Below are 14,782 nucleotides of genomic sequence, written 5' to 3' on the forward strand. Positions count from 1 at the left end.
GCTCCCACAGCCCTGGAGTGTGCTCCATTTTCTGCAGAGGTGTCCAGATGTGTCACCCCTTGATGGAGCCTGGGTCACTGCATGAAGTGGCTGGTCGTCTGAGTTCTGTCCTCAGGGAAATCATCATAAACAGCAAGATAATGAGGCTAAGAATCTGGATTCATATGCAGATTTTTTTCACATTTATTGCTACAGCCAGTGGATAGGAAAAGAGAAGGTTAGAAATAAAGAATGATGTAGTCTTATACAGTAGCAGAACTAGAGGGAGTGAACTTCATAGCTTCTGCTGGGAGTTCATCTTTTCTTTGACTACTGCTAGCCCACACCTGCTGGGCACCACTTTTATCTCTGACTCAAAGGACACTTCTGAAGAAATTTCCTTCCCTGGCAGTTTTTAAACTTGAAAATATCTCATAATCTAAAACATTTCAAAGAGGAAAAAGTGACTGTGGACCCACTTGCAAGAATGTTATCATGCTACCCTCTGAAACACTGTTTTCCCCTCTGTATGTGAAACAAAAAAGCACTGAAAAAAAGAGAAGACAAGAAGTCCACTTACCAAGTCAATGAGCTTGGAAAACAAAGCAGCATTTGGAGACAGTTTATTTAGCACTATGCCTGTGATGTTTCTAGTCACCTTGGGAGCTTTTAGACCTGTGGGTTCTGAAGATCTGAGATGAGGGTCTTGCTTTTTACAAAAAGTAAATTTCTTGTCCTTGTGCTTGCAGAGGAAATATAATCCAAGTAACAGCCTAAGTCAAGAGAACACCTTTGCTATTTAAAGAAAATTTTGTTTGGACTTGGGGGAATCTGGCTCACGATACTTAAATATTTGAACCTGGCAGTAGTAACCCATCTCTCTGTTTCTCCACTTAAAACTTCCACATGCTCTTCACAAAGTAATCATGATGGTGACAACACTCAGGGATCTGAGTATTCCCTATTTGTGCAAGAATTCACAGTAATGGCACACCTTTGAGCTTTGGTGTCCTGAAACAAGAGCAAGAGGAAAAACAAAGTCAAGCTCCACATCCAATTGTACATTGATTTAACTGGCTTGGATCAGTTCTCCAAGAGAGCAGAGACCTGGACTTGATGATCTGAAATTTATATTCATATTTCAAATCAAGATCCAGCTCTTCTAGCAACATGCCTATTGTGTATTCAGGAAATGGAAAGTTTCTCACATATTTTCAGCTCAAGAAAGTAGATAGATGGAAGCACAATCATTTGCCATTTTGCAGGTATCTTATTTTTGTTCTACAAGAAATATGTACCATAGAAATTACTACTGCATAAGTATCATATTGAAGCATGGTGAGATGCAAGCTACTTGAGCAGGCTTTTGTTTCTCATTTGAAAATCCCATATGGAGAATGGGGATGTTATGGAAGTCTTTCCTTTAGGTAGAGCATGACAGCTCTTGGACACTTTTGTCTCACGTGGCAGACAGCCTATCACTGTCCTGGGCAAATAAGCTGCTCCAGAGCACCACTCCCTGTCATCAATGTATTCCCAAATAAAAATCACCTTTCCCATGTGGACAAGTGTCTTTTTGTTCACTGTGCACCTCATGCACACACATGCAGTGCTTTGGCATGTGGAAATTTTCTCTAGAGGCCCTTATCACCTAAGAGATAAGATTTTAGACCAGCACCACTACTATGAACTCAGATAGATGTCCATGCACATCCCCTCGTTCCTGGGGCTCTTATTTGTCATTTTGTTGTGTGAGAGAGCCTGGGTGAATTGAAAGCATGGAAGAGCATTAGCACAACTTCAGCACTCCTGCAAGGAGCTGTTGCCACTCTCAATATCATCAAGCTCTGCCAGAGGAGGGGCTGTGGGTCTGTGGCTCAGCTGAGCAGCTGCACAACTTGGTGCAGATTTTGAGGCTGTAAATGAGTTTTAATTGACATTGACAATTGCGTGCATCCATGTCTTTTCTGCAGAAAGTGTGCAGGAAGTCCTGCAGAAACAAGAGCAATTAGTCTGGCTAAAACCAAGGCTGTAGAGCAGACAAAATAGGGTCCAGGAAAGTGAGCATACTTTTCCTTTAAAACAATTGGCATACTGTAGTTCTATGAAACATTTGCTTCATTTCCAGTCCTACTTTCATTCACTGAGCTCTCTGTTACTTGCTAATTAAAAAAAAAAAAAAAGAAGAAGAAGAAGAAACAGAGCAAGGGTTTTAATTTTAAAGGCTTCATCTGCCTTTTTGAAGTAAGAAGCTCAAAGCAAAGTGCAACTTGGTAGCTTAGATTCATATCTCAGTGCAGATCTCCTTCCTATCAGAGATGTTTGCTGTCTCAGGGTCACTGTCACTGCACAGGGGACACATGGGGTATGCAGCCTGTGAGATAATTCTCTGGTTACCATGCTATGCAGTGCCTATCAAAAGTTTAATGTCCACATTATCCACACCCTCACCCTGACCTGGATCTGTTTCATTCTAGAGCCAAGGTAGCTTCCAGATCAAAACAGATGTGGCAGAAGTGGTAAAGTTACTGCTTCAATTTTTTTGGTCCCACGCACATTCTGCTCTGAGAGGCTGACGCCTTACTCAAGGATTGGATGTTTGCCATTCTGTGTGTTCTGTGTGTTTTGACTTCAGTATCCAAAACACCATCAAACAGAAGCAGAATTAACAAAACCTCAGTGTCCTCAGGGTTGCTTGGTCATGTCAGCTTGCAGAAGCTTCTGGCCATGGCAGCTGCCTTCATTTTGGGGAGCAAGGGAAGACTGAATGCCCCCTTGGTTAGACATAGTGGAAAACTTGCATGTGGGCAAAGTGATGGGGATAGTGAGACACTGGAAATGGTTCCCTAGAGAAGCTATGGATGCCCCATAATAGGAAAAGTTCAAAGTCACGTTGGACTAGGCTTTGATCTAGTGAAAGGTGTCCCTGCCCACGGTCAGGGGCTGGACTAGATCTTTAAAGGTCCCATACCACCCAAACCATTCTATGATTCTATGATGAAGTGATGAGTTTGGGCCCTGCTCCAATTGAAAAACCTCAGTAAGAAGGAAAGGTGTGGTAGCTGCAGGGTACTTGTGAGAGAAAGAGGGAAACCATCAAAGTTTAGCTTTTTAGGCAACCAGAGATGTGCTTTCTGTGAAACTATGAGAAAAAAAGAAACAAAGCATGAAAATTTGGGTGGAAGGAGTCAAGGCCAGAGACAATGTTTGTTCCTGATGGTCTCTTACTGTATACTCATGGGGGAAAAAAAGCTTTACGTACTTGGAAAATAACATACCTCTTAGCCTTTCTTCCTAATAGAAACACTTTGTAATTTTGTTCAATTCCTTGGATCAAAAGAAGCAACTACCCAGGCAATTCAGACCAAGCTACAGTCCACAGCCCTGGTTTCCTTTTGCATCACTGCAGCAGGGTGGTGATTGCTCTGGTGCTGCATCCTGGCTGCTCTGAAAATGAGGGCTAAGTAAATGAAGCTGAACAAATCCAACATGGGGAACATTATCATCAGGACACAGCAAATGAGTCACATGATGTTGCAGGTATTTGAGTGCAGAAGTTTTCTCTGCTTGATTATTTGAATTAAGCACATTATATTTGATTGTGTCAGTAGAAAATATTTTTTTCTCCAGTAACATTTTTAGCTCTTCCTCGTGCATTTACTTGCAGTAAATACAAAGAGAACCTATATGTTTGGATATCTCTTTTTATACTGTTGAGTATAGACATAGATTCTGTAAGACAGGGATATTATTGTTATTTCATTGCTTGGTGCATCCTGGGTGAGGTCTGATCTTGAAACACTACCATTGTAATAAAACATGAAGATAATAGTGTCTTTGGGAGGGCACTTACTGAAATTACTTTTTAGGTGTTGTCAAGCACTTTTATTTACCAAATAGATAATAGACTATAAATTAGAGATTGTAATTAAAAAAGGAACTTATCTAAATGTAATTTCCAAGGAAATAAGGGTATTCCTATTCATAAAATCTACAGTGTTCAGTCAGAAAGATGACAATTATGTGATTTAAGTGATCTATGATATTCTAAAGCAGCAAATCACAAACCTGTGGCAGTTAGTAACAGCTATTAGGTGACAAAGAAAGATGGATCAAAACATGTTTCTACAAAACATGTCCATTATGAATGACAAGTATTAATAAATACCTCTGATTTTAATGCAAATAAGCATTGCATTAATAAACATGATATTCCACTGAGAATAAATGGTTTGTCTTTCTTGCCATTGTCTCAAAGGCTGAGAGCATAAAAGTGTTAAATCTTCTAAGTTTCGACCTCTCAGTCGAGATCAGTTTTTGGCCATGCCCTACCACAGCATGTCCTTGGCCAGCCACAGTCTCCACAAACAGCAGCTGAAGCAAGGGCAAAACCAGGTGATGGAGACCCATCCTCCAGCTCCTGCCTTCAGGAGATCTATGCATGGAGTTGGATAAATCCTATCCTCAGTCTCTGAAGGTTTGGGGAATGGAGAGGGTGGCTCTAACTTTCTGTTGGGCACTTAGTGTAAATGGTTAAATTTACATGGTAGGGTAGTGGTTTGGGTAAAGAAAGGAAAGGGCTGGGTGTGCATCTCAGACTGCAGGGGACAAGATGCCTCACAGCCACACTCCATGGTGGAAAGCTGCTCCACAGTCATCAGAACAAGATTCAATTAGCTGGGGGCCAAGCTCACCCCAGTGAATGTCCTGCTTGGTTCTCTGCCTGAAAAGGAGAAATTAATATCGCACAGCCAACCTGTGAGAAGCGGGGATGCTGTGGCTGGGTACAGGGAGAGTGCTGGCACAGGGATAGCAGGGGAAGAGGATCTGCCCTGGCTGTGCAGGGAGGATAGCTCTCCTCTCCCACCCAGGGCTGCCCAGGGCATGACACTCACTTTCCCCTCACTCAGCCTGGCCCTCACCACTCACCTTGGTACTGGGGTCTCTGGGTTCTGCTCTAAAGCACCACAAGCCATCTTTCTCAGGCTGGGAGCGTGGGTGCCCATGGCACAAAGACCCCCATGGGACCTCGTCTATGATTTCCCTTGTGCTACTGCCCACTGCTCCCTGGGCAAGGAACCATTTGTGTCTCCAGCTGCGGTACTGAAACATGTGCTTTGTCCCCAAGACCTGTCATCTGCTCTCAGTGGGGAATGTAATTAGCACTCAGCATTCCAGAAAGCACAAAAGGTGGGCCCTGGCAGTGGTTCTGGCACTGGGGGGATGCTGTGCCCCTGCTCATGGCTGCAGCCCTCGTGCCTGGCCTGGCCTTGCTGTGCCCCTGCTCATGGCTGCAGCCCTCGTGCCTGGCCTGGCCTTGCTGGGCCAGTGTCCCTGCCTGGAGTGCCGCAGCTTTCCACTCTGCAGGGGCTGTCTGCGCCTTGCGAGCCCAGTGACAAATCTGCCCTGGGATTAGCCTCCAGCTGCCCTGGCTGCTGCCATTCCTGCTCAGCTCCCTGTGCAGAGCTGGCCCTGGGGTGTGCAGGGAGAGTCGAGATGCCCATGGGCTCCATGGTGCCCTGGGAAGGGCACGCTGGGGCTGGGTGACTTGGCTGGCGTGCTACAGCCATGGCACCACCGGGGCAGCACTGCAGCCTGCCTGGCACGGCAGGGCACAGAGCCAGGGACATGCCTTCCTGCTGCTGCTTTTTGGCCTCCCTCACACTCCCTGTGAAATGCACCCAGGGATTTGCATGGACTTCACCACCCTTCAGTGAAGAGGTAGTGGAGGTTCCTCCTTTGCTTTCTATAAAATGAAAATTCAAGCCTTATTCCACACCCTCTCTGCCTTCCCCACAACTTGTAATACTTGTAATTGATTTTTTTCAGTTTCATTTTTGTAAAATACAAATGCTTCTCAGGGAGAGAAATCTGACAGCTTTTACCTAGAGGGTGCTCTATAATCCTAAAAGTAGGAAAAAATTAAAATCAGAAATAAAAGGAGAGAAAAATCAAAGATATTTGGCTGTCACCAGAAACCCACGAGTGTATTTGATCTTGGGAAAAAAGTATGTTAAAATGAAGTAGAAAACCCAGAATAGGATAATGGAAAGACAGGTGTAAAATCAGGGCCTTGTGCAGCCTGCAGTGAGCCAGGAACAGCTGAGTCCTGGGCACCATGAAGAGGTGGGCTGAGTGTTGCTGGGTGCTGCTGCAGGGACAGGGAGGGTGACTTTTTCCAAGGCTGATTTTAGGTCACAAATACTTTGAAATTAGTATTTTTTTCCCCCATCAATAAGTGAAATGTAAAAAAGGCAAAAGGCATCTTTCTTAAGTGGAAAACACCCTTTAAGTGTTTGATAGTGATCTGAGACACAGCTGCCAGTCCTGGCAGGCAGCAGCAGCCCAAACATGCTATTCTTAGACCTGAAAAGCGTAAGTAGGTCAAGTTACAATTGGTTCTTATAAACACCATCTCCACTAAAATCAGAAATCAATATGAGGTCAGAAATTTGCAGTATGTTGAATCAGCAAGATAAAACTGATGGGTTGGTAAGAGCCGGCTGCTACTAGCACGGAGCTTGTGGGTTCCATCCCCCTATGGGCCATCCACTTTAGAGCTGGGCTTGATGGCCCTTCTGGTTCCTTTCCTGCCCAGAATATTCTGTGATTCTGTGGGTTCACCTAGCCTCCAAATACCTGTAATTTGGTTCATTCCCATTTTTACCACATGTGGTTTTGCTCCATATGCTATCAGTAGCTGGAGACTTCTCCCTGGCTGGGGAGGTGCAATGAGCCCCCAGAGGGTCTGGCAGATGAAAGACAGAAGTAGAGTTTAAGCATGTTTTTTATTTACACATCCTAAGGTAAAGCTAAATAGTTACTGAGATTTAAAAAATAGTTGCAACTTGTCAAGTGCTCTCCCCTGTCTGTGCTCTTGCCTCTCTTTCTTTCTGGGATGGAAACATTTAGACATGGAGGAAGTTAATTTGTAGGCTATAAAGAATATTTGGTGCAAAATGTGTGTAGAAAATTCAGTGTAGATTTTAATTTTTTTCCCCCCCCATTTTCATCTGCTCAATTTTATTCCACATTTTATCCAGTTTTTGGGTCTGGCATTACAAATTTCTTTCTACTCTGTTCCACACAAGTATTATATTACAGCTCAGGGACCTCCTTTGCATCCAGTTGAGCACTGCCTAATTATAGCTCGAGCTGGCCTAGTAAATAGGCACAGAATCTTTTCCAAATCACGTTCCTCTTCATCCTTTCATTACAAAGGCCTATGGGCTGCAGTTGTTTACAGCCACCTTCATGGAGAAACCAAGACCAGAACATCTTTATCAGCATTGAGCTCATACTGATCATGAGAAAAACATCCATGTTTGATTGCAGACAATGAGAAGGGAAGAATACCCCAAAAAGAGGTTTTCAGATAAGCTCAATAAGCAGGGAAATGTCTGGAGACTGCTCAGTAAGCTCTTAACAGAAAATACTGAGGCTTAGCTGAACCTGAAATGAAAGAGAGATCTCTTAATTGTAAGTCTGAGCTCTTTCCCTGATACTGCAACTGAGTCAGTGGACTGATTTAATTCCTTGCCCCTGATGAAACAGATTCTGACATGTTTGGGGTTCCATTATCAATCAAAATCCAGGTTGAATCTTTAAGGACTTCAGTTTTCAGTTGGTATAAGTGTGTCAAGTCCTGCGCTTCATAATGATTTTCACACTGCCTTTGAAGTCCCCCTTGCAGCTCCAGCATGAGAAAGCATATTAAAAACAGCAATAATTCACTTAAACTGAAAATCATATGTGCATAGTTAGAAGTGCTTGAAAATAGGAGTCTTGAGGTGCAAAGCCATCAGGCAAATGCCCTCCTAACCCAGCAATTTGTGTTTCACCTTTCAAGAAAACATTCTGGTTTCCAGGTCTTAATTCAAAGAGCAGCAACAAAATCACTGTTAAGTTCATAAGTAGCCCTTGGCTATACTGCAGCTGTTAATGTGGGAATAAAATTGTACTTAGATATAGCTGGCACAAGATATAGCTACAGCTTGGTAAGTCCTGCCTATGTGATTGAATATATCTTTCATTATATGCTCCAGGCTGCTCAAGACCACGGATTTGGAAGACTGACAAATCATACCAACTTAACTCTGAAATGAAATCGTCCGCTAAATTTATTCATTAGCAACACACTTGCAAATGGGTATTACTTGCACCATATTAAGCATAAATTAACAGTCATAAATTAACTGTGAGTGTATGATACCACAGTGATAACAGTCTGCACTGCTGGCTACAGTCCTGGTCATGCACAATCACCGGGGCCCTAGAGTTCATAAGAAAGAGAACTCAGAGCACAGCTAGTCTCCTTCTTCTCTGACTTTCCTGGTTGATGCCTTATTTTTTCATGCTACTGACCCTCTCGAAACAGGGGTAGAAGGTCTCCTCTGCTCCTGATGCCACTTGTGTTATTTTCTATTGTCTTGCTGACTGTTCTTATCCCATCTATTTCTATGCCCCTGCACTTCTCCTCTCTCTGGAAACTCCTTTTACTGCAATACCTCCAATGTGCAACTACAGCTGGTTTTACCCCTTTGATGATTACATTGCTCACATGCTTTTGAAAAATTTTGCCTACTGATTCCATCACAAAATGTTACAAAATACTTGCATGCAGTTGGAAATTGCCTTGTTTAAGTGTACAGCTTGAAGACAAGTTATTACTGATGTTATAGAAGTGCATGTCTCTTCTATAGCTGTCAGGCCACTGTCTTGGCTACACTGTACTGATGTGGAGCAACCCAAGCAATACTCCCTCTGCAAGGACATACACTTCTATAACTGAGGTGGTAAAGAACACGGTAATGAAGAAGACATTGCAGGAATTAAAAGAACCCCAAAAAACCAAACACAAAATAGAATCAAAAGGACCAGATTAACAAAAACCAGCATGGGCTAAATCAATTAGAAACCATTATCATAATTTTTTGGTAGTAAGTTCAACCTCCTGCTTCTGGCAAGCCCAGCCTGGCTGCAGGATTTTGAGGCCCATTGAGGATTCCTTTATGGAGTACTTTGCTCTCACTTGGGCTGACTTCTGACATCCTCCAGGAGGTACCAGTGCTACAACAGGCAAAACAGTGGTCCAAAGGGCAACAGTGGTCTAAAGGGCAACACCTTCCCTTACTGACCCACCACCAGGACAAGACTCTGAGCAAAGAATGACATTGAAGACCGGTGGGAAGATGGCCAGTGATCCCAAAATTAATCCTGTCAGGCTAGCTGTGATAATGATCATTGGGATCTGAAAAGGGACTGAGACAGAACTGAATCGCCCCAGATCCAATGTATCCTGTCAATTGATTGAAGCCAAAAGCCAGTATGTTCCTGCATGCTGCCCACACTTGTCATGCTTCTGTGTTTAGCACCAGGATCTGAACAGGGAACATGGGTTGGCATCACAGCTCACTCATAGGTCTCCAGAGGTGCCACCTGGCTCTCTTGGACCATACATTTGTCTCTGCTCTTGTGTCCCCATGCCTCCAGGAAAAGGGTCCTCATTAAATTCAGTGGTGGCGCTGGTGACTGTTGTGACTACTGCTTGCCTGGAGTGTAATGAGAAATGACTGCAGCATTCACATAGGAAATGAAAGACCTGGAATCAGGTCCCTCAGCCTAAGGAAGACCAGGTTTGCTTCTCCCAGCACAGCTTGTGGGGGATATTTTTCACCCAGTGCTGTAAATGCAGCATTGAAAGCTCATGGGACGATAGGGACTTGGGTTTGGGGAAAATAGGAACAGTAACTGAGGTACAAAGTGTCCTTAGCTTGTCTTGGCTGAATATGTGGGACCAGACTGCAGGATCACTGCGCCATTGTCTGTCCCTTTGTTTCTGTGAGCCGTGGTACATGGTGTCACCCTGCTGCACACAGAGCAAGGGTTAGGTACCCGTCATTACCTTGTCATGTACTGTCTGAACATATGGCTTCTGGCTAATGGAACAGAAAGCTTCTAAAAAGCTGAAACTGGTTACACTTCAGTGGTATTGGCATTTTCATGACATTTCTTGGACTACAGGAAGGCCCTCTATTGGTCAGTGGCAAAATCTCAAATGGCTGGAACAAGACTAGATACATTTTTTCATTAAGGGCATCACCATTTGAATATAACATGCCTGCATAACAATATGCCTGTGGCCTGATTCAGCAAAGCTGAAGTGCACTCAACTCTGAGTGAGAAGAGCTATTCTGAAATCAGCAGCTGACTCACAAACAGCTAAACATGCACTTAAGCACTTGTTGGGATGCTGCAGCATGGCTCCTCTCCTGCAGGGAGCTCGGCATCCAGCCAGGCTGGGGGTGGAGGGAAGGACATCCCCCACCCCCAGAGCTGCACATTTATTATATTGTCACTCTTTTGTCACTAGGCAAACAAAGAGGTTGGGATCTAAGAGCCAGTGGCACTGGTAAGTTTTTCCTTCCCTTTCCTGTCTCCCTTCAGTTCCAAATTGGAGTGTGGCTCTCAGGAGGTCCTGAAGTCAATGTCCCCTCCCATGGAGCCAGCTGGGCTGCAAGTTAACTGCACACCCACATTCCTTCTACTGTATAACTAAGGCACTTATTTAAATGTCTTAAAATACTTTGCTTGTATGTGAAGAGGTATTTTTTCAGGCCAAGAATACTTACCAGGTTTTTGTGGTTTTGTTGCTTACTTTGAGTTCATCAGCTGTATCCATTTTGGGATTGCCTCTTAGTAATCAGACAAGGACTGAAGGTGACAGTGGATTATTTAACTAGTGCCCTCAGTGAAGAGTTATCTAGTCTGCCTAATCCTTCTCCATTTGTTGTCTTGATTTCCATGCCTGGAAGAATAAGATCACCAAACTTCAACTGAAACATTATACTGCAGGATCCTTACCATAGAAATAATTCATCCAAACAAGTCCTTCTGGATTAGATAATGCCCAGCCAGTCCTTAATGAGATTTTGAAGCAAGAGCTGACAGGTGTCCTGCAGCAGGGATGGTTGCACATTCCAGGGATAGCTGTGGGGGGAGCTTTGGAGCCCCAGACCCATGGCAGCCGAGGCGTGATGTTGCCTTGGCCACGCTGTCAACAGCAGACTCTGGCTGTACATTGTGCCTTGGCTGCTGGAGACTACACAGCTCATCCCAGGAAACCTGCCAGGCCTCAGGACTGCGTTGGAACGGGGCTGGTGTGGATGTACAGAACTGTGAGTTGTAAAGAATTCTTCAGATGCTGCTGCAGCATCAAGGACTAATGACTGAAGAGGCAAACTCTGCTTGAAACTCTATGAAGATTAGCTTTCAACCCTCTATAAATCATTGGAATCTGTCCTTTGCCTGTCCATAAACACCAAACCCTTCAGATTATCTCCTCACAGGAATTATAAGATTCAAAGGTCTGGTAAAAGACCCGTATTCACAATCATAAAAAGTCACAGTACCAGCTGGGAAATCTTGATGCCTAGAGAAAGAGCAGGGAATTTGTGGTTGGTATGTTTATTTTTGAAAAATAATTTTCTAAATAGATTTGAAAAAACCCCAACTTTCCTAGATTGTTACAGAAGATATTTACAGCACATAAAGTATACGAGTAATACAAAAATTTTCAAATGTATAACTTTGACAAGTGAGACTGATCTTGGCTGGTTTGGGTTGCAATTTTTAAGCCAATTTATTTCAGTCACAATAAAGGGGTTAGTGGTGAATCCTGCATGAACTCCAGGCCTCATATCTAGACTCCCTTTCCTCCTTGCTGAGAGCGTCTTGGGCTGTGGCTGTGTTCTTTCTGTTCTCAGGAAGCAGGTTTGTATTGGAATAAAATGCTTATAACAGATAAGGGTTATTTTAGCATCCTTAATGGTGTCTAGTCATGAAAATATTTTTTCTGGTTCTCCCTCTCCAAGAATAGCAAAAGAAGTTGCATGTCTAGTTCTTTGGGGTGTGGTAGAAAGAAATGCAAATATTTTGTGCTTATACATATCTACACAGCTGCTTTTTCTCTATTCATCTCCACCTGAGACTGGAGCAGGTGGCCTGTGAAAGTTGGAGAACTCAAGCTGTATCAAGGAAAAGTTGCCCCAGTCATTCAGCAGTCTCAGGAACTTCTTTTGGTTTTTTTGGCCTCTCCATATACTACCAAAGCTGTCCCAGTCCCGTGTAGAGCTGAACTGCAGCACAGCTCTTCCTTGAAAGCGCTGGACATGCAGGGATACTTGTGCTCTGTGAAGGGCTTGGCACCAATCTCATGAGGTTGGCTCGGGAAGGCTCGTCCCCATTCCTGGGGGGTTGCAGGGGTGGTTGGGGCCAAGGCAGACATCTGCCCCAGCAGCACCCCGCTGTGCACAGTGGTCTGCACTGGCTGACAGCTCACAGAAGGGTCTCCAGAGATGCTGAATTTGGCCTTTCTCTCCACTGACTGCTGGGGCATCTCAGAAAGATTGGCCTTGTCGGGCTGAAGCTGTGCTTTGGCTGTGTGCACCTAAGTCTTCATCATACAGACAGGTGAGCAAAAAAAAACCCCAAACATGCTGGCTTTCTGTATATGCCTTTTTCATCTTTTCCCCTCCGTTCTCTCCTCTGGGTTTATCCAGGATTAAAAAAGATTCAATGCAATAGTTTCATTGTCCATGAACTACTTACAGCTAAGAGCTTTCCAGTATGCCCTTTTTCAAATGGAAAGACTATAGTTCAGTCTTTAGTGATCCTCAGATTTGAAATTGAAAGAAAAAGACTTGCTGTCTATAAAGTAAACAAATAATGCTTTTAAATGGAAAAAAACACCCAACTTTTTAAAATAAGTAATTTAAAAAAAGCTAATATTTTAATAAGTCACATTTTAATATTTTAATAAGTAATATTTTAATAAGTAATATTTTCATGTCTCTTGAATGAAACATCCAACATTTTTTCAAAGAATTTTTTGTCCAAATGAAATAAGTAAATAAGTAGACCTGAAAATATTTTCCTTTTTTTTTTTTTTTTGCAGTAGTTTGTCCACAGGTCCATCCAATATTCACAAGAGTGTGAAAGGTCCAAGATATGGGCAGAATAAGTATTGCTTGAACTAAAAGCATGACAGTGTCTCTCTGGATTTCCTGGGGTTTAAATCAGGCCCTAGAGGGAGGTTGTTTTGCCAGATGTGCTGTTTCTCCCTGAGCTCACTGCAGCTACAATTTGCAGTAAACATTAACTGCTTCTCTACTGAAATTTTCACATTTGTCCAGGAACATATTTTAGGAAAACTAAGTACAGTATTTAGGGATCAGGTGAATTTTTGTAAATTCATCACCTCAGCTAACCATTCTCAGGAAAGATAGTGAGAAATAAACTGTGAATAATTCCTCCCCAGTCCAAACAAGAGGAAGATGGGAGAAGAGGCATTTTAAAATCTCACTCAAAGTGTCAGTGATTTTCTCCAGGCTTTCTTAGCTTAAATGCTTTTAAGCAAAATAACATTTAAAAAAAAGTTTCAGGGAAGTTTTCAGGGGAATGTTTACCAGAAATTTTCAGGGAATGTTCCTAATTGAAAAAGGTGCATACAAACCCCAATGCAACTACTTTAATACTCCTGACATTTTCTGGTAGCTGGAATAATGTAGAATGAGGAAATGATGCAGCATGAGTCAGGTAAAAGCCATTGAAGCACATGGACCTGCCTCCTCTTCCTGCCTTCCTGTCACCAAGCTGGTTTTGGTTTATAATGTGATAGCTAGGCTGAAAGGCTGGTGAGAAATTAGGGTTTGCCACTCTGCTTGCATTACCTTTCTATTGCAGAAAGCAGGATATTCCTGTGATGAGGTGTGCCTCCTATCTGCAATTCCCACCTGTGTAGCACACTACCCTTTAGAAACACCCAGAATTAGGAGGGTAGCTCTTAATGATTCACCTCCTCCGATATGGATTAGTGTACCTAGAATGTAAGCAGGCAAATGCCATAAGATTCCCATAGTTTGGTTTCCTGAAGTTCCCTGACTTGCCTTTAACTTTTATAACACCATGGATCATAGTGTAGGCTCCATGGCTACTGGGCAGTTCCCCTAGATCCCGTTTGCATGCTGCTTCCAGCGGGCACTGCAGTGGCACTGGAGCTCCTGAGCAGCCCCTGTGTTGGGCTGCAGTGTGGCTGCGGCATCGGGGCCGTGCTGCCCTGGCTGTGCTCGGCCCTGCGCTGCTGCCAGGGGTGCCATGCTCCACCTTGGGCTCCTCCAGCTGCCCTGGCTGAGGGTCTTGTCTCTTCCTCCCCTGGGAAGTGGTTATCAAACATCAACACGAGAGACTGGACAGATCCACAGCCCAGCTCGGGGACGGAATGTTCTTGTAGCCTGCATGGATGCACAAAAGCCAGGGGAAGGCAAGTGCCTCATGAATTCCCCAGAGAAGGCAAGCCTATGTCTTTCCTTTGGAGTTGTGAGACCTCCTTGGGTCTGGCACGTCCTTCCAGGGCTGCACACGTGCTCATGGCTAATCCTGAAGGGCCCTTGGCAGAAGGGGATTCTCAGCTACGTGCCTCCGCCCTACGAATCCAAGCAGCAGATGAGGGCCACGAGACTGTGACCTTACAGTACTTCCAGCGCTTCATTAATTCCAGGAGGTGACATCCTGTCAGACCTTCTTATCACATTCCAGAAATTTATTTCAGAAATATTTCATGGACTGTAAGTGGGACAGCTGTTCCCTTGTGACACTGTTAATAGCACAGATCCCCTTTGTTAGGAGTCCCGGAGCTGCTGCTCCTCTCCCAGGCTCAGTTTAACACTTTGCTTTTAATCTCAGCCCAAAAGAACTCAAATGAGGGTTCAGCAAGGTGTACCAGGTGAGGAGGCTTGAAGTGCTG

General features: G+C 43.9%; 2 protein-coding genes and 1 long non-coding RNA gene across 3 annotated transcripts in view; 1 reads left to right on the forward strand and 2 right to left on the reverse strand.

The window, feature by feature from the left end:
* On the reverse strand, positions 1 to 10,986 carry LOC135294278 (uncharacterized). Its single transcript, XR_010356410.1, has 3 exons — positions 10,843 to 10,986; positions 3,258 to 3,426; positions 1 to 990 (listed from the first exon to the last, which is right to left on the reverse strand). It is a non-coding gene; the product is annotated as an uncharacterized LOC135294278 (long non-coding RNA).
* The window catches only part of ACAT1 (acetyl-CoA acetyltransferase 1), a 382,585-nt gene that overhangs the window by 127,486 nt on the left and 240,317 nt on the right, over positions 1 to 14,782 (reverse strand). The window lies entirely within an intron of this gene.
* The window catches only part of SLN (sarcolipin), a 23,880-nt gene continuing 13,995 nt past the window's right edge, over positions 4,898 to 14,782 (forward strand). Inside the window, exon 1 of the transcript XR_010356407.1 lies at positions 4,898 to 5,169. The gene's annotated coding sequence lies outside the window, so the exon portion shown is untranslated. The remainder of the gene's footprint in view (positions 5,170 to 14,782) is intronic.

This window comes from Passer domesticus, chromosome 2 (genome assembly GCF_036417665.1).
Source record: "Passer domesticus isolate bPasDom1 chromosome 2, bPasDom1.hap1, whole genome shotgun sequence".
In the NCBI taxonomy this organism is placed as follows: Eukaryota; Metazoa; Chordata; class Aves; order Passeriformes; family Passeridae; genus Passer; species Passer domesticus.